Source organism: Cydia pomonella, chromosome 9 (assembly GCF_033807575.1).
Source record: "Cydia pomonella isolate Wapato2018A chromosome 9, ilCydPomo1, whole genome shotgun sequence".
NCBI classification, from domain to species: Eukaryota; Metazoa; Arthropoda; class Insecta; order Lepidoptera; family Tortricidae; genus Cydia; species Cydia pomonella.
The window spans coordinates 22059089-22084526 of NC_084711.1; the positions used below are offsets into that span (position 1 = coordinate 22059089).

Sequence of the window (25438 nt, forward strand, 5' to 3'; positions counted from 1 at the left end):
GCTCCATGGCTCTCTGTGCCACTCGAATTTTATGCACAGTCTCCTTAGTGAGCGTCCATGTGTCGGCACCGTAGGTCATGGTGGGCAGGACACATTGGTTAAAGAGGCGAGTTTTCAGGCATTGTGGAATGTTAACGGGTTTGAGGATAATAAGGTTACGAATTTCTAAGTGTAAAGCCTGAGTGGATGCTCAAGTTGGGCGTGCAGCGGGGCGGGGCGTGCGGCGTGCATGTTAAACAAATGCAAACGTATAGGAGCGGCCTCAGTGCACGCTGCTCACATCACTTATGAGCCCGACGCCACGCTGCACGCCCCGCCAAATGCTCCGCTTCGAGCGTCCACTCAGGCCTTACACTAAGGGCGCTTTAAAGCAATTAACCTTCAATCAACATATTATTAATATTGATAAACGTCGCACGTAGTCGATTATATCTTGACATAATCGACTTCAATACGTGACAGCTACATCAAAGCTCGTATTAATATGTCTTGAAATGATTTGAAAGATGTCGATTCATATTTGACATTAATTTGTAGTCAAAAACCGTTCTTCAATAAGCATTTTTGCAATATTTTTTTAAATGTACTTAATGACTACTTTTAACAGACATAAGACCCATGGAGAGGTTCAAAAAAACATAGCGAAGTTGCATTGTTTTATCATCCAACGGCTACGTTTACGGAGAGTGCCAGTCAAAGAGTATAGCAAGTATAGTATTAGTAGCCTTACCACGACAGCCTTAGCAGTGGCAAACTGACATATTCGCTAACGTCTGCGTAACTTACTCTCTATACATCTCGTGTCGTCAAGCTCACCATACTTATTAACCTATCGAATGAGCTAATGCTTTTACGGATACTGGAAAGCGATATGTAAATGTACTACATACCTATACGAGGCCTGGATGTTAGTGAGATGACGATATGAGTTGTGCTGGTGTCCGACTTTATTATCACATGATTATCCACCTGGTTTCTTGAGCTTAATAGTCGCCTCCAAACCTCCCCTTATAGCGACCCCATTCCTCACACAAAGTTTACCTTAAGTTCATATTAGCCTCACTGGATCACTGTTCACTCTGAGTACTGATAACGTTGGTCACAATATACCAGAGACACATCATTATTCTAATAACACCATAAGAACGTTCTTGACTTGATCTAAAAGCAAATATCACTGCCGCGTCGATTTGTTCGCACACAACCTCCTTTTTTCTACTGTCGTTCTCATCTACCCTCTCAACTTCCCTCAAAAAATCCCAATAACCTAGAAGCGGTTACTTAAATTAAACGTGACTACTAGCGCCATCTACTCCATGACGTTGGCAAATATTAGCTGGTTCGCAATACGTTCGCGACATCTCGCTCGCGCTAATATGCCACGAGCGAGATGCATAGAAAGTAAGTTACGTTGTCGCCGTACAAGGGGCCTAGCCAATATGTCAAGCGTTGATAGAAAGCGCCACTCAAAACCTTATTCATAAACGTGTACTAAAGTTACGATGCCGCTAATAATCGTTTGTCCCTTTCCGACGTATTGGTATGATGGAAAGGGACAAACGATTATTAGCGGCATCGTAACTTTAGTACACGTTTATGGATAAGGGGGATAGTGTATGTAGTCACTTGAGGTTTTATGTAATTTGATACATTGTCACGTGACTTATTTTCTTAGCATCTGTCATCTCAATAAATTTTTACTTTTCGTTTAGCATATGTCGATCTACGATTGTCATCTTGACTAGGCCCCAGCAGTTATCGGATCATTTCGGTATATCATAATCTATTGCTACTGGTCTTCAAAGGCCTATTTTGTTCCAACGGGAGTTATGGATTGTGAGAACAAAGATATATTTTTTTTTATTATGTATATCATATCGGGCTCTAATTTAGCTCAAAGGATTCTTAATATAATCCAAACTTACATACTTACATACTAACAAGGCAAGTTAAATAAAAGCATGCGAAAATGTTTGACTTCTGGTTCGAGCGTCATCTTGATAGTGATCGTGATCAATTTCTTTGTGTTTTGCTCATGAATATTGTTTAATTTAAAGTGTAATATCGATAGCTTATTACACTGTAAACTAATGTGGTAGTGTGCAGTGAATGGAGTATTAATCTTGAAACGCGTTTAGCCACCATTTTGGAGTCAACGGCCAGTAGTCCACGTGCTACTTGTAAAGTCCAGCTATCGCTTTACAAGACCTGATAAAATCACCATACACTGTTTCGTACTAACCGTACAATTTTAGTCGTATTTAAAACTCCTAATACCTTGATACTGGCAAAATAGTCCCAATGGTCTGAAGCCATAATTTAAAATGAACCATGATGATATGCTACGGAGTGTGATCTGTAACTTTAATGTATTTGAGCCCGGTCCATGGCTTTCATCTAAATGCGAATATAAGTTGTTTATCTTAGTGTAATTTCATAAGTTATAAGTGTTCTTGCTTATTGCTCATATCTATTTCTTGGTCTCTCTTTTTTTATTAATTGTAACCTTGATATATTTCATATTGTAATATCTTGTGTCAACATGTGCTTTTGTATCTAGTGCAAGGCCTGTCGACTTCCTTAGAAAGACGTGCCGCTTCATAATTGCGCATGTGTGGTCTGACATTCTGGAAATAGATACCAGTTATTAATATAAAAATATTTTGTTACAGCAACATTGCTCCTATCTGACTTTGTCTATTCAACTTTGGCAACAAATAAAATCATTTTTATCAAATATTTTGATTTATGTCACACTACCATATGTAAATTATTATTATTTTATATAAATTATTACCTATTTCAGTTTGTCTTTGTCTATGTTCATAAAATCTATAGAGGTCAGAGGCACATATACCCTCCATAAAGCCTTGCACTTGGGTCTGGCCGGTTAGAACATAGACAAAAGTCTGCAATGTCAATTCTGTCAAAGTCATTGACGCAAAACTATTTTCATTTTCAAAACTATCAGTTTTCATATAAAATGATTAAATAACGATTTACGTTCTTGAAATAGATTTATTGATTAATTTAAATTAAAAATCCACCGCACAGTATCTCCGCTCAGACTTGGTTAAAGTTTAATCCATTGTACTAAACTAAGAAACAATTATTTCAAGGTAAGAAATATTTTAGTCTATAAATAAAATAAGTGTACTATTGCCAAATACATAAATTTAATCTTACGACCCTCTTAAGTCCCTCGGTCGCCCTATCGCATCCAAAATTACAATCAAAATTCATCATAGATGTAAAACTGGCAATTTAGAACTCTGGTAGCTATTAGCAAGGTTAGTAATTAGGGACATAAGTTATAGTATTGTTTAAAATGTGACTGTTTTGTTTTAGAGGGTGAACGTGAGAAAATAATCCTTGGCCGTCATATCATTTCCTTGGAAAGGCTCAAAATCAAAAGGCACGGATCCGCCACATAATTCCGACTAGTTGTAGTTTCCCGGTGACCATCAACAAGACCGCTGCACTGAGCTGTGGAGCAGAAAGTGTCCGACAATCGGATAGATGTAATAACAACTTTGTCTGTCATATATTCATGTATTTTTAGTTTTCTGGGCTGATATATATATGTGCTATGATTACAATTTACACTAAATGCAATTGTGGAGTAAAATCAGATGTGCCAAAGATCATGTTTTAGATATATAAAAAGCTATATCAAATGCAATAAATAGTATATCTATATATATATAAAATTGTTTTTATCATGAAAATTTTAATGACTTCTATTTATTGTTACGAAGGTAATCTGGGAATTAAAACATGCGCTAAAAATAGGCGACCTAAACATAAATAACGACTTAAAAAAATCAAAAGATAATAATCACACGCACAGGATAGGTTAACTATTTGGTACCCACATCAATAATGAACCGAAATTACCGACCTGTGGTCTCATTGAATAAAATTCATATACGTATGTAGATATTATATGGAGTGTCACAGTTAGTTCAACAAGCCCCGTCCGATACATAAATTTGTATAGAAAATGACTTGTTTCCTGTCTATTGTATGTTTTTCGAACGAATTAAGCTCTTTTGATCCTAATATATAGGAATAAAAATATTTATAACTTGATAATAAACTGTATTGTTACCTTTTATATTGATAAAACTTCAAAATATAGATATCATTATCTCTTAGGACAAAGGAAGCCTGTGATTTTGATTAATATGTATCATAATATTTTTTAATTTGGTAAATAGTAAATACTAATTTAAAAACCTCACCCCAACAAAAACAAAAATGAAAAAATACAAAAAGAAATTCCGTCGCCGGGATTCGAACCCAGAACCACTAGCTAGCTAGCTAGAACTGGATCACTACCTACCAAAACCCGCCAGGCTAAACCGGTTGTCAATTTTAGTACTGAGATACAAAGAGAGCGCCACTAGTATAAACGAACTTTTGAAAGGGACATTTTTTTGTATGGAGTTAGCGTTCTTCTCCTAGTGAGTATTATATTCTTTGATCTAGTGTGTATTTTGTTATTATATATACAGTTTCTATTTGCGAGTTCCTGTAATTGGCTCTGTACTACTATCAAAAAAGTTTAATGTATTTTTTATAGCTGTTGGAATTCCTTGTATAAATAAAAAAAAAACCCACATTCAAAGCGGGAGAAATGAAAAAAAAACTTCCCGTCCTTTCAAAGTCGAAAGTCAACCTTGTTGTCGTTAAACTTTTTAAATGGAATCCCCATCGATATCCGAAACGACGGAAAGTTTCAAAGCCGATTCCGAGCTATTGAATATCAATTCTGAATATATCAGGTACATTAGACGTAAACAGATTTAGGAGGGGTATTCGAACTTCAAAAATCTGTTACAATTTGTTTTTAATGTTATTATTAGTGCCTATGTACGACTAGTACTTATGTTAGAAATATCATTTGATATTTACCACTAGCTTTTCGGTGAAGGAAAACATCGTGAGGAAACCTGCATATATTTGAGAAGAAATTCAAAGGTGTATGTGAAGTCCCCAATCCGCTAGCGTGGGGACTATAGCCCAAGCCCTCTCGCGCATGAGAGGAGGCCTGTGCCCAGCAGTGGGAAGTTTATAGGCTGAATTATTATTATTTCCTTCATTTATCTTTTTTCTCTCATGTTAGGCTTTTTACAATATGTATATAAAAGTAAAATTTACAACACAAAAAATACAAAAGATATAAACACATTATAAAAAGCCTAACCTAGGGTGCCGCCAGCAGCGGGGCAGGGCCCGAACTGCCGGTGGTCAGGGCCGCAGAGAGAGGAACCGACGTACTATACGCGCCGTATCCAAGATCACCGCCTTCTTCATCTGGCCCTTGATCCAACCACCTAGCGAGAGTCTCTCAAGGTGTTGGTCGAGACTCTTCGCTAGTCTTGTCTTCTTTTTATTATTATTATTATATATGTTGTTATTATTGTAAGTGACGACCTCGTTGATAACCGGTCTTGGCTAGTCGGTAGTGACCCTGCCAAGCCGATGGTTCTGAGCTCGAATACCGGTAAACGCTCCTCTACACAATGGTCCAGCGTAGGCCAGTCCAAGGGACGCAGCTATGCCGTGAAATGAGATAGCAATATCACTTGCTCCCTTTAACGCATAAATGCGTCCCTGGGACTGGCCTACGCTGGGCCATCATGAAGAGAAGCCATAAAGCGCGCGGTTGTTTATGCGACAAACGTAGCGTTTGCCGCACATCCATTTCAAATCAGCAGGGCTAAGATGGCCGGCTCTTTATCATTTGTCACCATGTCTGTCACATTCTAACAAGTATGTTAGTGCTAAAGTGACGGGCATAGTGACAAGCGATAAATATGGAACCGTGCTGCCACTGCAGATAATCTAATGACCGTATATAGTTTTACTCGGTAAACGCAGCGGTAAGCGCATAATCATTTTCTCTACATTCCGTGATCGCATGCGTTCAACGCATGCGTTCAACGCATATATCAACCATGCGCTTAAGAGCATTTATTTGTGCGATGAGCACAGACATTTGTTCCTGAGTCATGGGTGTTTTCTATGTATTTAATTATTTGTATATTATATATATCGTTGTTTGAGTACAACACAAGTCTTTTCGTGGTTACTAAATATGGGGCTTAGTCACATGCCAACTACGACAAGTAATTAGTTTAATATAATGTGATTGATAATTTTAATTTAATTTATTTGATAATTTTAATGTAATTTAATTGATAATTTTGATTTAATGTAATGAATAATGTTAATTTAATTTATCCGTATTTTTAATTTAATTAAATTCATATTTTTATTTTATTGTTTGTAATTTATATGTAAATATTTTGATTGTTTGTTGTTTTGTGTATTACCTATGGATATTGTCCGAGATAAATGCTTTTTATTTATTTATTTTATTTATTTTTTAGTCTATTTGTGTAAGGATGTAATATTATTTATTAAAGGGCGATGGGGCGAGTGATAATTGAGTGCAATATATTACATAGTATTTGTCAAATACGATAGGTACGGTGACAGATGTCATCTCCATACGATTTATAAATTTAAAACATTAAATCTCGCAAAATTGTATTTAGATGACATCTGTCAGCGTACGCTTAAATACTATAGGGAGCGTGCATGAACTGTAGGAGGCAGCACAGGAGCCGTCAGATATTTGGCGCGAGGCGTAAATGTGATGTTTATTGTTCCGATGTAGCCCACAAGATGGCAGAACATACTATGCACAAGAAAACACGTGACGTGTAAATGTATATGTTTATGGTTCCGATTCAGGCCACAATATGGCAGACCCTCCAACACGCACGGTCCCTATGCCTGAAAGTACCAAGTCTTAATTAGTGTCATAATTAAGCTATATGTTATAGATTTTACTTCTATCCGATATCCAATATCGGATCGGACGATGTGAAAACAGTGTGCCATCTCTTTATACGTTAGTTCAAAAACTCGTTAAAAACTCTTTGAAGGGTCCAATGTCAACCTTCGTCTCGTGCATCCGACAAGGTCATAGAAGTACAATAGTATAGAGATGAAATGTTAGGGCCAGCAGATGACCGAACGAGACGCTCTTATGGAACTTTCAGTAGGAGTAACAGAGAAAGCGTTAGTATTGTTTGTTCTTGTCACAGTCTCATTTTTTTATTCCTTACTGTAAATTTTAGTAGTTATGGTTAATGGTGGGCGACAGATAACCCGACCAAATTACGTAGGTTATGTTTGGTATGTTGTCAGGAATATTAAAACGTGTTTTTAATTTTGTCGCATTGCGTATGTTCTGTCCCTCATGGGCTCCAGAGTTTCAGCATTCATTGATTCCTGCTGCCGCTTCTGAGGAACTAGGCCCTAGGACCCAAAAACCGATAGTGAACCGTGTGAAAGTTTCTGAGGTGTAATATGGCCCTCAGTTAAGAAAGTTTGGAGATCCCTGATCTATACGATCCCACCTTCTATGGACAAGGTTAACAATGACACCCCGCGCACGAATAGAGGGCCTACCGTGAATACCGAAGTTCGCAAAATCCGGGCATCTTTCTCTTTTACTCCAATTTAGGCGTTCTTATAGTGACAGAGAAAGATGCCCGCAATTAGCGAACTTCTGTGTTCGCGGTAGGCCCTTAGGTTATGGCGTGCAATAGGAGATAAGAATCTAAGCCTACTATACTCGCAGCACAATTCACTTTTCATTTGCGAGATTCGAGAAGAGGTAAGTAAAGTCAAAATGATATCAAGTTGACAATATGGACATACATTTGTAAGTTCGAATTAACCTAACGTTGTTTGTTCAAGTAAAATTTGAATAAAATTGCGATTTGATTAGACTATTCAGGAGTTCATAAAGTTGAGTGAACTGACATTTAAGTACCTTCGAAATAAATTCTATTAAGGTAAGCTAAGACTAGTATAGTTTATTTTTGTCGGGGCAAGACTGACAGTATGAGGATTCCCTACAAGTGTTTGTCTTTCCTTACAAGCTGGGGTGGTTAGAGTAGCGCTACCTCGTTTTACGCAAAGTAAGCACAATGGTTGTCGATTTGCTGATATTGTGTATACCAAATTATGGTTGGAATGTCCAGGTAAGTAAAATACATACATAGTAACCGTAAATTTTACTAACTAAACCAAATTTAATACATGTATGTGTGTGTGTGTGTGTGTGTGTGTGTGTGTGTGTGTGTGTGTGTGTTACCGTGCGTGCGAGCGTGCGTGTGTGTGTGTGTGTGTGTGTGTGTGTGTGTGTGTGTGTGTGTGTGTGTGTGCACCCCGCAGTGCCCCCGCCAAGTCGAGCAAAAAAGCGGCGCGGCCGTGCCATCCTTTTCCCGAAGCAGTTCAGGCAATTATCGACCCCCCTATAACTTCGTTGTGGTTAAAACTAGAAGCCATATTTTTTTGTAACCGAGCAGGCATTTTATAAACACAGTTTATTTAAAAATCAATCAATCTATTTATTAACAATTACGTAATAACTTAACGCAGAAGGTCCCTTAAGAAGGGACTGAATAAATTAACTGATTTGGTATTACATGGATCTCACAAATTTTTGCGGTAGAAGAACTAACGGCCCGATTCGAAGAATGATTAAGACACGTTTAAGATCTTGGAAAGATCTTTAAAAGATCGATAACTAAACAACATGTCAAAATTTATGTTTATTTCAATTCCGCTGTGATCCCAATGAGATCTATATACTATATTTCGAACGTCAAAGTGACATTGGTATTGGCATTGGTATTGGAAGCTGACGTTCGAAATATAAACATCAAAGTGACATTGGTTGCCCGAATCAAGCTGCTTCTGTCAATTAATTAATAAGACATACAAACGATATCTAAATAATAACTTATCCAAACCAGAACTTATCGTTATCGTAATGCATTATTCGAGTCGGGCTGTAAGTTGCGAGACTTGTTTTTTTTTACAAGTTATGTTTTTGATGGCATTTGATCCTATCCGTATGTGCGGCTAAATATATTCACACATTTATAACGTATTTGATACAAGCGGGACTTATACCATTTTTATTCCCAGAGCCAGCAACATAGTGAATAGTAATTTAGATGATAACGCGTGTGTTCTTTCTAATCTACATAGATTGAGATACCAATTTTCTGTCTGGCTGACTCGAATCCTAACAAATTAACAAACAGAATATGTTTTGCTATGATATTAGCAGGATTTGTTGAGCTTATTTCTGATGGCCGCTGATACGAATCCCGGTAAGGGAGTTAATTTGTTTGATGAGCACTGATATTTGTTCCTGTGTAATATATCGTTCTCTGAGTACCTACAACACAAGCCTTCTTAAGCGTATTTTGGGGCTTAGACAATTTGTGTAAGAACTTCCTTTAATATATATTTATTTAGAGTATCCGTTTCAGCTTTGGAAAACGTTTTGGCATGTCTGTCTGGCAAGCTGGCTAACCAACTGATATAAGGTGCTAACATATAAGTTAAAACAATTAACTTTATAAAGAAATTGAGAAAACTTTTTATATTATTCTTTGTTTTCATTTATTGAACAAAAAAAAATCTATCTAAAAATAATCCTCATGTGTATTTAAATAACAACTTTCTGTCATGAGTCCTACAATTGTTCGTCTTAAATGTCATTATGGTTCGCCGGCATGTGAAGTGGTCAGTTAAGTAAGTGTTAGGTAAAACAGGTTCTAGAATCTGTTCAATGGGGTCATTGGGGTCTCATTTAATAATCTCATTATTGGATGTTGATACGTAGCTGAGCATATCTGTTTTCCAATTTTCTTGAATAAAACATTACACAAACTATAATGTTTCATACTTACATATACTCCAGTAGCCGAATACAAATCAGCTGTAAGAATATTGGTAACTTATTTGTCAGCTCCTTTATTATTTTTTCCATATCTACAAGTATATGATTTTTTGATTAAAATAGGTACTTACTTAAATATCTTATACCTTTAAACGAGCAATTCTTGTATATATATTTATATATATATATATATATATATATATATATATATATATATATATATTTCTGTGATCTCGGAAACGGCTCTAACGATTTCGCTGAAATTTGGTATATGGGGGTTTTTGGGGGTATACAATGTATCTAGATTAGTCTTATGTTTGGGAAAACGCGTGTTTTCGAGTTTTCATGCGTTTTTTTTTTTCGACGCAGAATATAGTCGCTAATTTCGTGTTGCCCGCCACTGTCCGTCTGGTCCAGCGGGTTAAGTTAAGACGCGGACTGCTAAACGAGTGTTACGGGTTCGAATCTCGCCCGGTGACTAACTTTTGTTTTTTTTTTATATGTTCAAGTTTATATATAATTTTTTAATTTTTATTGTTTTAGACAAGTTTAATTTAGTAAAAAAATGTAGTTAAGATTATCACCTATACACCACCATATTACAATAAATAGTTATAACCGGTCGCCCAGGTACTATTATTATTATATGTGCAATGGGTTTACCTGAAAACGTAAATACTTATAAAATGTAATTTTTAGTAATGTAATTACTTTTAAATAAAACTAATGTATTTTTTTTGCTACTTGACTTGTAAAATATTATTTTTTACCAATAAATGCTATCTATCTATCTATAAAGCACTAATTATATTCAACAACCAAATGTTTTGCAAGATTAAAATAATAAATATCGTCTCGTAATTTATATTTTGTACGATAACGTTAATCTGACCTCAAACGAAAGCGATCGACATCGATTTAGCTTAAACTCAATATCGCTGATATTTTCAAATCGTATCATAAAACTTTGGTCACAGAAAGTTCGCGTCTCCAAACCACAGATCATTTACCAATCAGGAAAAACATATGCCATCTAAATCATAACTTATTAAAAAACCAAGTCTCGCCACTCAGTTCTTCTATCGTAAAAAGTTGTGAGATCCATGTAATACCAAGTCGGTTAATTTATTCAATCCCTACTTAAGGCACCGTCTTAAGTTATTACTTATTACGTAATTAACTAACTAACAAGATCTTATAGTGACCATATCAATATTAAAAATCTTTATGGTTTAAATAAATAGATTGACTTGGCAATCGCACTAAACAATCTAATTTTATATAATATGTATTACTTGTGAGATACAGACTTTAACTATATGGAATGGTAATTTCGATGATAAAATTTATTAAATTGCTATATTTCATCTAAATCACTATGGACGAACTACCTAGGCCTAGTCGGTAGTAACCCTGCCTATGAAGCCGATAGTCCCGGGTTCACATCCTGGTAAGGGTATTTGTGTGCTGAACATGAATAGTTCCTGAGTCATGGGTGATATTTACGCATTTATAAATATTTATGTATTATATATAATATCGTTATATAAGTACCCACAAGTTCCACAACACAAGCCTTATTAAGCTTACTATGGGGCTTAGTCAATTTCTATAATAAGGTCCTGTAAAAAATACCGTTTTAAGCGTGGAGAAGTAAGAGACAGAAAATGTTACTGTTGCATTTATAAAATTCGTAGATATAGTAGCGATATTAGTCATGTGTAATGTCATATGTTGACATACAATGCGTTTGTACACGTATAGTGGAGCCGTTAAGCAGGCATAGTACTGTAAAAGTGGGACGCCTAGATTGTCGTGGAATGGAAACACTTGTTGTAGTTTTCTGATTTTAATTTTTTTATTCTTCAATCAACAAGATCACAAATATCGACATTTCTTAATGACTGCCACCTTCGGAATGCTCGCCTGCAGTTATTTTTTTCATCGGGTAGGGCGATAGTACTGAATTCAAATACATAATTGTTACCAGTTATCTTCAAAAAGACTTCGATGAATTTTATCGACAAGCCACCCCCCATACCTATGTTTTTTCTCAACCATTTTTAAAATGTACCTCTACAAAGTTTTTTGGCGCCAAACACGACTGCATTTAGTTAATGTACGATTATCAGACAATTAACCTGTCGCACAATCAAAAAAATATTTTTCGATAGCTTATGAAATAGGGCATTTAAAAATTATGTAAAAGAATGGCACTAAAACACACACACACAAGAAAATGGCTAATCTTTATTTATTTTCAGTTGTATATCGTTAAACATAATTATATTTCCAGAGTTATTGAGATTATAGGTAAAGTAGAATTTTTGCATGTAATTCTATTCGCTCTAATTTCTTTGTATTACCACACACTCCATGAGTAGCAAAGGAAGTAGTGAGGGAAGTAGGCAGAAACGTAATGTGGCCACTTTACCCGTCATGCCCACCGCTCCCTATTTTGTCGGTTTTTTTGGCACGAGTCAAAGGAGTAATATGAAGTAGGTGTGGAGTGTCGCGAATGTCGCGATTAATCGCGTGATGTAACCGGAGAGGGTAACATCGAGGCAGCCCGAGGAGCCTATTATGGCCATTATATGGCGGCTAGGTTTGTATGATTCTTTAAATCCCCTTTAGGTCATGATCGTTAGTTAACGTAATCTCTTCAAAATGCGGTGTCCATAATAGGTAATCTATAGCCCATAACCAAACCTAATTTCAATAAGTTGAGGGTCATTGTTCCAGTTCTCGTCCGAATAGTTTAATTTCCGCGTGTTGTATGTAATTTATTTGACTCGAACACGAGTGGATCACTTTAAACGTATTGCTTGTATGTTTGTTGATGGAGAAGTGAGATAATGTAATAGATTAGGTTTAATTTTCATAAAGTTAAAGAAGTATCCACACCGCATTTCGTGTCAAAATTGTGTGTTTTTTTTTTTTTTTTTTTTTTTTTTTTTTTTTTCCCACACATAAGTATATAATACTCGTAATTATTCTACATATCTCTCTTTGTTATGTTATTAAAGAATGCTTCACGTGGGTAGGTAGGGTAGTTTCTCGCGTTCCCGGCCCGGTTTTGCGTTGCGGAGAGCTGCAGCCCGCAGTCTGCGTCGGTCCGCCAACGCGTGCTCCTGATGATGGTTCTCGGTACGATGTGAAACATGATGAACGATTTTTGAGTTAAAATACGTGAGTGACCTGTTTTAATAATATATATATATACACTATTTTACGACCGGTGTGGCGTAGTGGGTAGTGACTATGAAGCCGATGGTCCTGTGTTCAAATCCCGGCAAAATCATTCATTTGTTCACAGATAGTTCCTGAGTCATGGGTGTTTTCGATGTATTTATACATATATTCAACACACAACAACAACAACACACACAACACAACAACAGGGTCAAGTGTTATGTATTAATAACACAGTGTTGTGTTCCTGCCGGTGAGTAAGGTTGCCAGAGCTCAACGAGGGGGGTGGGGTTAGGGTCGGCAACGCGCATGTAACTCCTCTGGAGTTGCAGGTGTACATAGGCTACGGAGACTGCTTACCATCAGGCAGGCCGTATGCTTGTTTGCCACCGACGTAGTATAAAAAAAATGACGAAGTTATTAATTACTTTTTACGCGTAGTCTCATCCGCAAATTTTGATGCAATCTAATCTATTTTTTTTTTTCGTTCTTATTCAGTGCCTGTGGTCAGGGTTAAAAAACCCAAAGCCTAAAAGATGCCTCATGGCTATTTTTACTTTTGTTTCCCTTAAGTTACTTTACACTTAGATGAGTTCTGGAAATTCTGCCTTAAAAGCCTCAAAGTTTGAGCCTTAAGCTTTTATACTGAAACGGTAACTTTGTCGATGTTAACATGAATACTAAATAGCTTTACGAACTAGTTGCAGGTACCCTGGTTTTCCTTGCTTGAGGTGGAAAAAATCTGCTAACGTCCCGATTCGAAGAATGAGGTACGATAACGATAAGTTCTCATTTAGATATAGTTTGTATGTCGTATAATTGGGTAGGTACTTGACACATGTTGAATATTATAACAAAATTTAGTTAGATGGATAGAAAATGAGCCATCTATAATAAAAAAGTGCAATTTAAAAAATTATATTGAGATTGTAAAAAAATACAAGGCTCGGAAAATGTCAAAAAAAAAAATTTTTGTCTTTCACAAATATAAAATAATATGGTACCATTCGATACTTTAAATTTTATTGAAAAATTAATTGTATGACAACTATACACATAAACGCAATATTTCAGGTTCAAAATGGCAATTTCCTTGATCTTCCGTACATTTAGGACAGACTTATATGATGTGACGTCACATCACCTTATCATTTTGTTAGAGGCGTTTCAATCGTCGAGTGCGAGCGTCAGACTTCAACTCTCATTTCTGATCTTTGTGTTGCTTAAATGCCATGAGTCCTATATATACAGTTGATCCTCAGGAAAATCAAGATCGTTTGACGTTATTTACAAAAAACAGTCAAGTAGCCTATTGACAGAAGCAGCTCGATTCGGGCAACCAATGTCACTTTGACGTTCGAAATACTGTATATAGATCTTATTCGGATCACAGCGGAATCGAAATAAATATCAATTTTGACATGTTGTTCAGTTATCGATCTTTTAAAGATCTTTCCAAGATCTTAAACGTGTCTTAATCATTCTTCGAATCGAAAACATATAAATATAATATAGAATTCCGGTTGCAATTTAACCAACTTTACGTGTGTTTATTACAGTTATCCTCGAAAAATCATGATGCATTACATCGCGCAAATTCCTTCGTGCGCGAGTCCAACTCGCACTTAGCCGGTTTTTATTTATTTACGAGTAATTAACGCCTTTTACCTAAAAGTTAGTGAATTTGTAGCGGTTTCGTTTGGCCAAACATAATTTTAATGTTATGATTGCGACTAATGTACATTCAACAACACAAACTCAGTTCAGATAACAGTAATGGCATATGATGTCCGACAGACGTGCATTCTTAACAACTAGGTCAGCCAAGTCTATAATTATTTACTATAGGCCTAGCATTAACCACAAATCTACAATGACGCTTACGTGTAAGGTCTGAGTGGACGCTCGAAGCGGATCGTTCGGCGGAGCGTGCAGCGTGGCGTTGAGCTCACAAGTGATTTGAGCAGCGAGCACTAAGGCCGCTCCATTTGTTTAACATGCACGCTGCACGCCCTGCCCCGCTGCACGCCCAACTCGAGCGTCCACTCAAGCTTTACACTAAGGCCCTCAGCACACGGCGTAAGCGTAAGAGACGCGTAAGCATATCGTAACACGCGCGTAAAACGAGAGCACGAACACGTAAAAGTTTAAATTAGTCCGCACAAGAACCGTCGTCGTAGCGTATGAGGTTTTTATCGACATTACGACAGGTGTAGCGTAATACAGGCATAATAAAACAATAAAAAATGTTTATCTGACGAGAAAGTAAAATTGTCGATACATCCACCGAAGACATCTGACACCAGTGACGCCATGATTTCACTTACGCGACGATTGGTGCCTAGAAATCATTTTTACGATACGCTTACGCGACGCTGACGCGACGCCTACGCTTACGACGTATGCTGAAGGTCTAAGGTGACGCAACGTTAAACAATAAAATCTAAAAATGCGGCCTAGCTTGCTTGCTTGCTTCCCGAATCCCGCGCTCATCCCGATACTTCGCGCGTAGTGAATTGCTTTTGTGCTAGATTATTCTATAATGTCGCATGCGGTAAAACGAGTTTTACCGTTTAAAGTAAAAAAACAAGAATCAATTGAACAATTACAACTATACAATTGAATTGTGTGTTTCGACTAATCTACATGGAAATTTTAGAGGCTTTAATCGGTTCCATTGGCCTGTTCAATGAAAATATTTGTTTAAAAAGTGGCATGTTTGATACGATTATCTCTGTTACAAAAGTTAACCAATCGTGTAACGGCAAATACAGAAATGAAGTCGATGCCAGTAGGAATCACTTCACTGAACAATTGGGAGCGTGCACGACTGTCACGCAACCTAGTGTCCGCAAGTCTAGGGGAAAACGTCAATTCACTACATCTTAACTACTCCAAAACTAAAAACTACTGAACGGATTTTCATACGACTTTCTTCTATCAATAGAGTGATTCTTGAGGAAGGCTTAAGTATATAACTTGTTAAGGTTTTGTGTAAATTGTTTGAAATATAACGATGTTGTCGAAAAAAAAACACGCTGGCTAGGAGCTTTAATCGAAAACGCTGCCTAATCCGTTTGAGCTATAACAACACAAAGTATGGTGGGGTTGTTTCTCATTCATAGGTCTACAAAAAAGTCCACGATGCTAAATGTCTATCTTTTAAAGATAACTTACTATATCCATTCTTAACTTCTAGAAAAAGATCACGTAATATGTGGCATTTGCAAAGCTATTTACATGGATACATTATTAACAATTATCAAAATAAATACGTTAGTTATATTAAGCATTTCATACAGATTACAATGGTCCCTTACACCATACATTGCATTGAACACACAGTTAAGTATGGTGACTCAGAGTTTCAAGGTGTTGATACCGCGACGGCTTTTGCTGCACATTTCAAATCTGTATTTTTGCGGAACAAACCGGCTCTCGACCCGCTTGTGGTTAGTAGAGAAAGTCATGAGAACATCGAGAGGTACGTTGATATGCAGGCTTTCAGCGCGGGGGACATACTCAAAGCAATTAAAAAACTTAGACCAAACACAGCGGCGGGTCCAGACGCCATACCACCTTATGTGATCAAGGGTTGTATTGACGATCTCATTGAACCAATCAAATACATTTTTAATTTAATTTTGAATACAGGACAGTATCCTACGTGCTGGAAGCTATCGCGGGTGTCTCCAATACCTAAAACAAGTGCAAAGATTGATGTGGAAAACTATAGGCCAGTGGCCATTCTCTGCTCTTTTGCGAAGGTTTTTGAGACGTTGATGCATGCCAATTTGTTACCTCAATGTCTTCCCTATATCACAAATGCGCAGCACGCCTTTTTACCGAAACGTTCGGTGGCTACTAATTTGGTGACACTTGTCAACTTTACATCGCGTGAATTAGACAAAAAGAAGCAGGTAGATGTCATATACCTAGATTTCCAAAAAGCGTTTGACCGAGGCGACAATGATATTCTACTGTTGAAACTAGGGGCTATAGGGTTTACGCCACGGCTTCTCAAATTATTTTCTAGTTATTTGGCTGACAGAAAACAGTTCGTCAAATACGGACCTTATATTTCCGACACTTATTCTACGCAATCCGGAATAAGTCAAGGTTCCAATTTGGGACCTTTACTTTTTAATATCCTAATCAATGATTTGCCAAAAGTAGTAGAAAACAGTAGGGTTTTAATGTTTGCGGATGACGTCAAGCTGATAAGGGCGGTCAGTGAAGAAGCAGACTGTAGGGCCTTACAGAGCGATCTGGATGCCGTGTTTCGCTGGAGCGTCGAAAACGCACTAAAGTTTAACTCGAAGAAGTGTGAAACCATGAGCTTTACCCGTTCACCCGCTCCAATTGAATACCGGTACCATCTTGAAGGGGAGGAAGTGCTGCGTGTATCCCAAGTTCGTGACCTTGGTGTACAATTTGACCCCAGTCTGACCTTCCGTGATCACTGTACCCAAGTCACAAAAAAGGGTATGCAGAGGTTGGGTTTCGTACTGCACAATTCTCAAGCGCTGACTCCATCCGCCCTTAGAACTCTCTACGCGGCACTAGTTAGGAGTATACTAGAGACAAACTCAGTGGTATGGAACCCTAATGAAAATAAATATATATTACAAATGGAAAAAGTTCAAAAAAAGTTTTTAAGGACCCTTTACAAAAAACAGTTCGGATATTTTACATTCTTGTATCCGACACATTTTTTATTAGGTCACTTGGGCTACGAGTCACTCGAATTGAGACGGTCTTTGGCGACGGTAAAATTTGTGTTGGGTCTTATACGCAATAAAGTGGACAGCATTGAGTTAGTGAGCGAGGTGATGCGCTTATTCGTGCCCGACTCGCGGAGCAGACTCCGAGCACCGCGGCTGCTGGCGCCGGCAGGCGCGCGCACCGGCCTGTATCGATACTCACCGTTGCGGCACACGCTCTTCATGCTGAACTCCATGCTTAGCTCGGCTCCGTATTGCGATTTGTTCACTTCAGGGATGGCGAGCTTAATTAATGAATGTAAGAGAATGTTTGAGAGGAGTGAATGTGGTAATTATATATAGTGACTGAGTTTGTGACGCTATGGTGTTAGCTGTAAGTTGCAAATGTAATTTAAACGAATAAAATAAAAATAAAAATTCAATTTAAATGAATATTTCAGGAGTAATCGTAAATCAAAGTTTCATTTCGAGCCATATAATTGTACGAAATGTTAAAGACGCTATCCGCAGTTAGTTCAAATTTTTACCACCTTAAGCGCTGGGATCGCTTTACTTACCCCCACCATGCACTTCGCACGGTCCCATTGCACTTGCAGTTTTGCAATTGGCGGCTGTATCACAAAACAAGCCTTATTGAGCTTACTGTGAGTTTAGGTCGATGTAGACTGTACATAGTATATGTCCTATATTCTCTTTTAATTAGATATATATTAATCAAAGTCTTGGAGACCCTCTACATCTCTAAGGATAAATGAATGTTTTTTTTTTCATATTTTATCTGTAACACTTAGAGGTATACATCATGTAAAGAATTTCAGAATGTTATTTTTTTAATCATAATTTTTTTATGTAATTTGACTTTTAGAGATAGCTCGACAATATACATCTCTAATAAAGTATATATTATTTCATCGATTCCATATTTCTAATTTTATTGTTTGTAAAAATTGACATGTTTTTCTATTTGCTGAATAAATGTTTGATATTTGATTATTGATTTCTTTAATACACGATTTTGCCTATAATCAACGTCGAGTAATCTATTACTACTAATCACTTACAGTCCACCGAACTCGCACAGATTTGTGGAGCTAATCCATTACCAACGCGACATATGTAGTGTATCATCATATATACCCCCCCCCCCCCCCCGCGGGTGACTTTGACTTATGTGGCGGCTCCACTTTCCAATGATGTATTTTTAGGTTAGCTTTTGGAAGATTAGTTGCGTTTTTCTTTTGGCCTCTTGGTCCTTTTTAGGGTTCCGTAGCCAAATGGCATAAAACGGAACCCTTATAGTTTCGCCATGTCCGTCTGTCTGTCTGTCTGTCTGTCTGTCTGTCTGTCTGTCTGTCTGTCTGTCTGTCCGAGGCTTTGCTCCGTGGTCGTTAGTGCTAGAAAGCTGAAATTTGGCATGGATATATAAATCAATAAAGCCGACAAAGTCGTACAATAAAATCTAAAAATTTAATGTTTTTTAGGGTACCTCCCCTACACGTAAAGTGGGGGTGAATTTTTTTTTGCTTCAACCCTAGAGTGTGGGGTATCGTTGGAAAGGTCTTTCAAAACTAATAGGGGTTTTCAAGAAACATTTTTTGATAAAGTGAATATATTCGGAGATAATCGCTCCGAAAGAAAAAAAAAATGTGTCCCCCCCCCTCTAACTTTTGAACCATAGGTCCAAAAAATATGAAAAAAATCGTGGAAGTAGAGCTTAAGAAAGACATTAAATGAAAACTATAGCGGACATGATCAGTTTAGCTGTTTTTGAGTTATAGCAAAAAGTTTTCCCTTCATAGTAAAAAGACTTACTTTAATTAGGTACTGATTATGCAAATATGCCTATTTGTTTAACTCGGGTGGAAGGTACCGTGTCATCCCTTGGTTAACAATTTACTATACTTTAAGCTCCAGTTTAGCTTATTGTGACGGAAGAGTAACTACGGAACCCTACACTGAGCGTGGCCCGACATGCTCTTGGCCGGTTTTTGTTTACTTAAATCTATGATGCATAATGTCTGTCAAATAACTTTAGCGCGCCTACATTTTTTTACTGACGACTTTCTACTGACGAAAATGGCTTGACAGACTATAATTGAACGAGTATACGTGTAAAATATGTGTTTAAAAATGCGGCACGTTTACGCTAATGGAATGAAATCTCGATCTCGGAATTACGAGATCTCGCGAGATCTCGCACGAATTTTCGAGAAATTGAAATTTTAATTTTTGCCATAGAGGTACAATAATATAGAGATGAAATGGGAAAGGGATGACGGAACGAGATGCTCTTACGGAACTTTCAGTAGGAGTATCAGAGAAAGAGCTATTATTGTTTGTCCTTGTCATAGTCTGCCTTGTCCTTTCTGCCAACTTCTAGAAAGTTCTAAGTGACGTAGACGTTTTTCAATGTGGGTAACAATGAACCCGACCAAATTACGTAGGTTGTTTTTGGTATATAATATAATTCAGCCTATATACGTCCCACTGCTGGGCACAGGCCTCCTCTCATGCGCGAGAGGGCTCGGGCTATAGTTCCCACGCTCTAGCGGATTGGGGACTTCACATACACCTTTGAATTTCTTCGCAGATGTGTGCAGGTTTCCTCACGATGTTTTCCTTCACCGAAAAGCTAGTGGTAAATATCAAATGACATTTCGTACATAAGTTCCGAAAAACTCATTGGTACGAGCCAGGATTTGAACCCGCGACCTCCGGATTGAAAGTCGGCCGTCATATCCACTCGGCTACCACCGCTTCAGTTTTGGTATATTTTCAGGAATGTTATAGATAGATAGATAGAATACTCTTTATTGGCACACCTCAGTAAAAATATACAAGAAAAATAAACAATTGATTAAATTTAGAGGCATACAACAGGCGGTCTTATCGCTAAAAAGCGATCTCTTCCAGACAACCTTTGGGTAGCGGAAATAGAGAAGTTAATCGAAAAAGTAGGTGTAGCTAAACCGTTATGAAGCCTACATTCACACACACAATTACAGTGAATAAACATACACATATAAGGAATACAAATAGACATACATAAACATACATAAAAATATATATAGAATTAACCGAAATATAGATGTTAAAACGTGTTTTTATTTTTTTGTCGCATTGCGTCTATTCTATCCTTCACGAGCGCACGCGGTATAACACATATATACGATCCTACTACCTATGATTATTGCAAATTTGTCCATGTGAATCACTTTGTTTTGAGTAATCTTTTTGATCTTAGATTCATGTTGTTCAGGCAATGCTATTTTGTGCGGCGTGTTTTAAAACACGGCCTGAGTAAAAATCGTTAAAGTTTAAATCATGGAATTATCATATTGTTTTTATTGCTCCGAGCTAAATTAAGAATCGGCCCGATTCGAAGAATGACTAAGACACGTTTAAGATCTTGGAAAGATCGATAGCTAAACGTCATGACAAAATTGACGTTTATTTCGATTCCGCTGTGATCCCAATAAGATCTATCTACGATATTTCAAACGCTAAAGTGAGATTGGTTGCCCGAATCGAGCTGCTTCTATCAATTACAGTACCTGGGCGACCGAGCTTTGCTCGGTTATAACTATTTATTGTAATATGGTGGTCTATAGGTGATAATCTTAACTACATTTTTTTACTAAATTAAACTTGTCTAAAACAATAAAAATTAATAAATTATATATAAACTTGAACATATAAAAAAAAACTTAAGTTAGTCACCGGGCGAGATTCGAACCCGTAACACTCGTTTAGCAGTCCGCGTCTTAACCCGCTGGACCAGACGGACAGTAGCCGGCAACACGAAATTAGCGACCATATTTTGCGACGAAAGAAAAACGCATGAAAACTCGAAAACACGCGTTTTCCCAAACATAAGACTAATCTAGATAGATTGTATACCCCCAAAAACCCCCATATACCAAATTTCTGCGAAATCGTTAGACCCGTTTCCGAGATCACAGAAATATATATACATATATATATACAAGAATTGCTCGTTTAAAGGTATAAGATATACGACACACAAACGATATCTAAATGAAAACGTATCTAAACCAGTAGGGCTAAGATGGCCGGCTCTTTGCCATGCTTGTCATGTTCTAACAAGTATGTAAGTGCGAAAGTGACAGGCATAGTGACAGGCGATAAAAATGGAACCATGTTGCCACTGCAGCGGTGGCATCTTAGCCCTACAGAACTTATCGTTATCGTATCCCATTCTTCGAATCGGGCCTTTGGTGTCTCTTCCCATACATGACCTAAAGACTAAATGGATTATGATTCTATAAAGCTTAGAATAAATTTAAAAGTGGGAAAATTACTGTCTTGGGTGAGGCTTAAACCACTTATAAATTAAAATTTATTCTAAGCTTAATAGCATCATTCTCAGACGTTTCTGCTTGTTAAAAATTAATTTAGTATGGGTAGCATATCGTTACTAGTGAATTTCCAGTATGACTTTGGAACTCCGGTAGCCGTCTAAGAAGTGTAACGTTCTTACGGTAGATGTCGCTAGGGTCCCCTAAACCCATATGGTGGAAATTTTGCTGCCTATGGATGAGGTCTTGGTGGCTCAGATGGCAGAGCGCTGGAGTATCGATCCAGAGGCCGTGAGTTCAAGTCTCACCCAAGACAGTAATTTTCCCACTTTTAAATTTATTCTAACCTGCTTATTAAAAATTAATTTAATTATGATTCTGTCTATAGATGATGATAAATTATATGTAACGTAATTTCATACTTTTATTATTTGGTAGATATATATTACCTACAAATAGGTTCATACACTCATTACAAAAATTATAAGTTGATTGAGAATTAATTAGATATAGACGACCGGTCTGGCCTAGTGGGTAGTGACCTGGCCTATTATGGAACCGATGGTCTTGGGTTCCAATCTCAATGTGTGATAAACACATATATTTGTTCCTGAGTCATGGGTGTTTTCTATGTATTTATATATTATATTATATCGTTGTCTAAGTACCCACAACATAAGCCTTCTTGAGCTTACCATGGGGCTTAGTCAATTTGTGTAATAATGTCCTATAATATATTTATTTATTTATATAGTTATTTAATACATACTTTATTTTTCAAAATTGTCTCTCTTTAAAACAAAATTGTACTCAAACTCAATCATTTATTTCGCTATTAAGCCACAAGGGCACTTTTATACGCTAAAATGCATTTTACAATAAACATATTTACAAGCAATAAATTAACAAGAAATTTAAATTTGGACCCGAGTATCTTCCTAAACTACGTCCAAAAGAGAGGTGTGGGCATTGTGAATGTCATCTCGCTTTGTGTGGTAGAGCACAGTACAGCGGATGTCATTCCAGATCTAGAGCAGAGCCCAACTGGGGAAGTACCTCCACCTTACAGAAAACCGCAGCCATATATTTAACACTAGACTCTACTCATAGTGTTGTGTTCCTGCCAGTGAGTAACATTGCCAGAGCTCAACGAGGGTGCGAAGTATTAGGGTCGGCAACGTGCATGTAACTTATCTGGAGTTGCAGGCGTACATAGGCTACGGAGACTGCTTACCATCAGGCGGGCCGTATGCTTCTTTGCCACCGACGTAGTATTCAAAATACCATATTTTAAATATAACATCGGAAGATCAGCGCTGGAAGCCACCAGCACCATGCTGAGATGAGGCCATTTCGTGGCACTTTATACTTCCTTTGTTTTTGTTATATCATGTAATTCAATGTCTTGTTTGTGTCTACGAATAAAATTATTCTATTTTATTCTATTCAAATTATGAATATCATACTTATTTGTGACAGAAATTTCAATCCACTTGATTCCGTAGGTACTTTGCCTTTGCACATAAAATATCACAATTTAATAAAAAAATACTTATTTATTAAAGCTTATCGCAAACTTTATCAAACTGTTCATTTAACTCTTTCGGATAAGATACAACAAATGAACAAAACGAATTATTTACAAATACATTATATTTACAAACGCGTTGATCGCCCGGGGCTCTCGTTTGTTCACGAAACGAACACAAATAAATATTAAATGCACATGCAATGTCCAATCGAACATCGTTGGATATGCAAAACTGACAATTGCGTGACAGTTTTTATAAAACATATATTGGGATACGAATCGCAAAATGCTTGCATTTTGTTACTATTTCAATGCGTACCGCTTGAATTGGCAATATTTTGCAGTCTAGGAGAGATGCGTCGTTTTTGAATGTTGCCTTTTCTGTATTGTCAATGAATGCTTCGATTATGACGTTCATTCCGTCACTCATTTCTGTAACGGTGCGTATAACGGAACGGTACACTACTATTTTATTATTTCTGGCACATACCTACAAAGTCTGAATTCCCTTTTCAAAATTCAAATCCTTCTTGGAATCCCTCACACTGGCGCCCCACGTTGGGCGCCATGATAGAGAAAATGAAAGTGTAATTTTCTGTTATATAAAAGTAAAAAGAAAATCGTTTATTTCGGACCTGATATCCATATTACAAACACAACAAATAACTAAAATATTTACATATAGATTCATTAAATTAAATAAAAAATATTAATAAAATTAAAACAACGAAATTATCAATTAAATTAAATTAAAATTATCAGTAAAATTAAGATTATCAATTAAATTAAAATTATCAATTGATTAAAAATTATCAATTTACTAAAAACTCACCGTTACAATTTTGTCAAGGATATCGACAGATACAGGCAACAACGACGCCGCAAATGTAATACGGTACCTACAGTAGTAATACAGTAACTACAGCTACATTATGTTGCGACATTACTATTGGATACTTGACACATGTTGAATATCATAACTAAATTTAGCTAAATGGATAGAAAATGAACCATCCATTATAAAAAAGTGGAATTTCAAAAGACATATTGAGATTATAAAGGCTCCAAGAAAAAAGAAAATGGTACAATTCGATTCCTTACATTTTATTGAATAATAAATTGTATGGCAACTATATACATAAACGCAATATTTCAGGGTCAAAATAGCAATTTTCTTGATCGTCCATATATTCAGAACAGACTAATGTAATGTGACGTTACATGACAATATCATTTTGTTAGAGACATTTCAATCGTCAAGTGCGAGCGTCAGACTTTAACTCTCATTTCTGACCTTGCTTAAATGCAATGAGTCCTATATAGACATTTGATCCTCAGTTAAATCAAGATCGATTTACATTATTTACTAAAAACTGTCAAGTAGCCAATTGCAGCATCAATGCCACCGCAGTAACTGTTCGCCGCCCCTATGGAGGGTAGAGGTATATAAGGAGAACAATCTTGTATCAGAAATTAGAAATCAGAATTTATTGTGTAAACAGTGTAGGTACAAGAAGTATAACAAGGTACTCTTTTTGATGAGTATCAACAGTTTTACCCTTTTCGGGCATACAATTAGTTTTATCTTATACTCGAACTAGGTTTTAATATTTTATCTTGAACTAAATTTTCTTGACATTCGCTTTTCATTGTTGGCATTGGAATCGAGTACTTTCATATCCAGTAAGCACTGCGAGGTCCTGGAGGACTACCATTGGCATAAATGGGGCTGGTGTGACTCCCCTCAGTGTGTGGTGACCCTGAGCAGACGGTCGAGCACATTGTTCTGGAATGCCCTCTGACCAAATTCAAGAAACGGATTGAAGACCTCGTGAACCTTAGTGAAAGGGATCTGATCATCGAGTGTCTGAAGAGTGCAAACATTAATCTG

The 25438-nt window shown here is 36.9% G+C and overlaps 1 protein-coding gene and 1 long non-coding RNA gene across 3 annotated transcripts in view; one reads left to right on the forward strand and one right to left on the reverse strand.

The window, feature by feature from the left end:
* The window catches only part of LOC133520946 (somatostatin receptor type 2), a 273728-nt gene that overhangs the window by 229680 nt on the left and 18610 nt on the right, over positions 1-25438 (reverse strand). The gene's annotated exons all lie outside the window — the stretch shown is intronic.
* Positions 2569-3710, forward strand: LOC133521665 (uncharacterized). The gene is made up of 2 exons (XR_009799922.1): positions 2569-3119; positions 3349-3710. It is a non-coding gene; the product is annotated as an uncharacterized LOC133521665 (long non-coding RNA).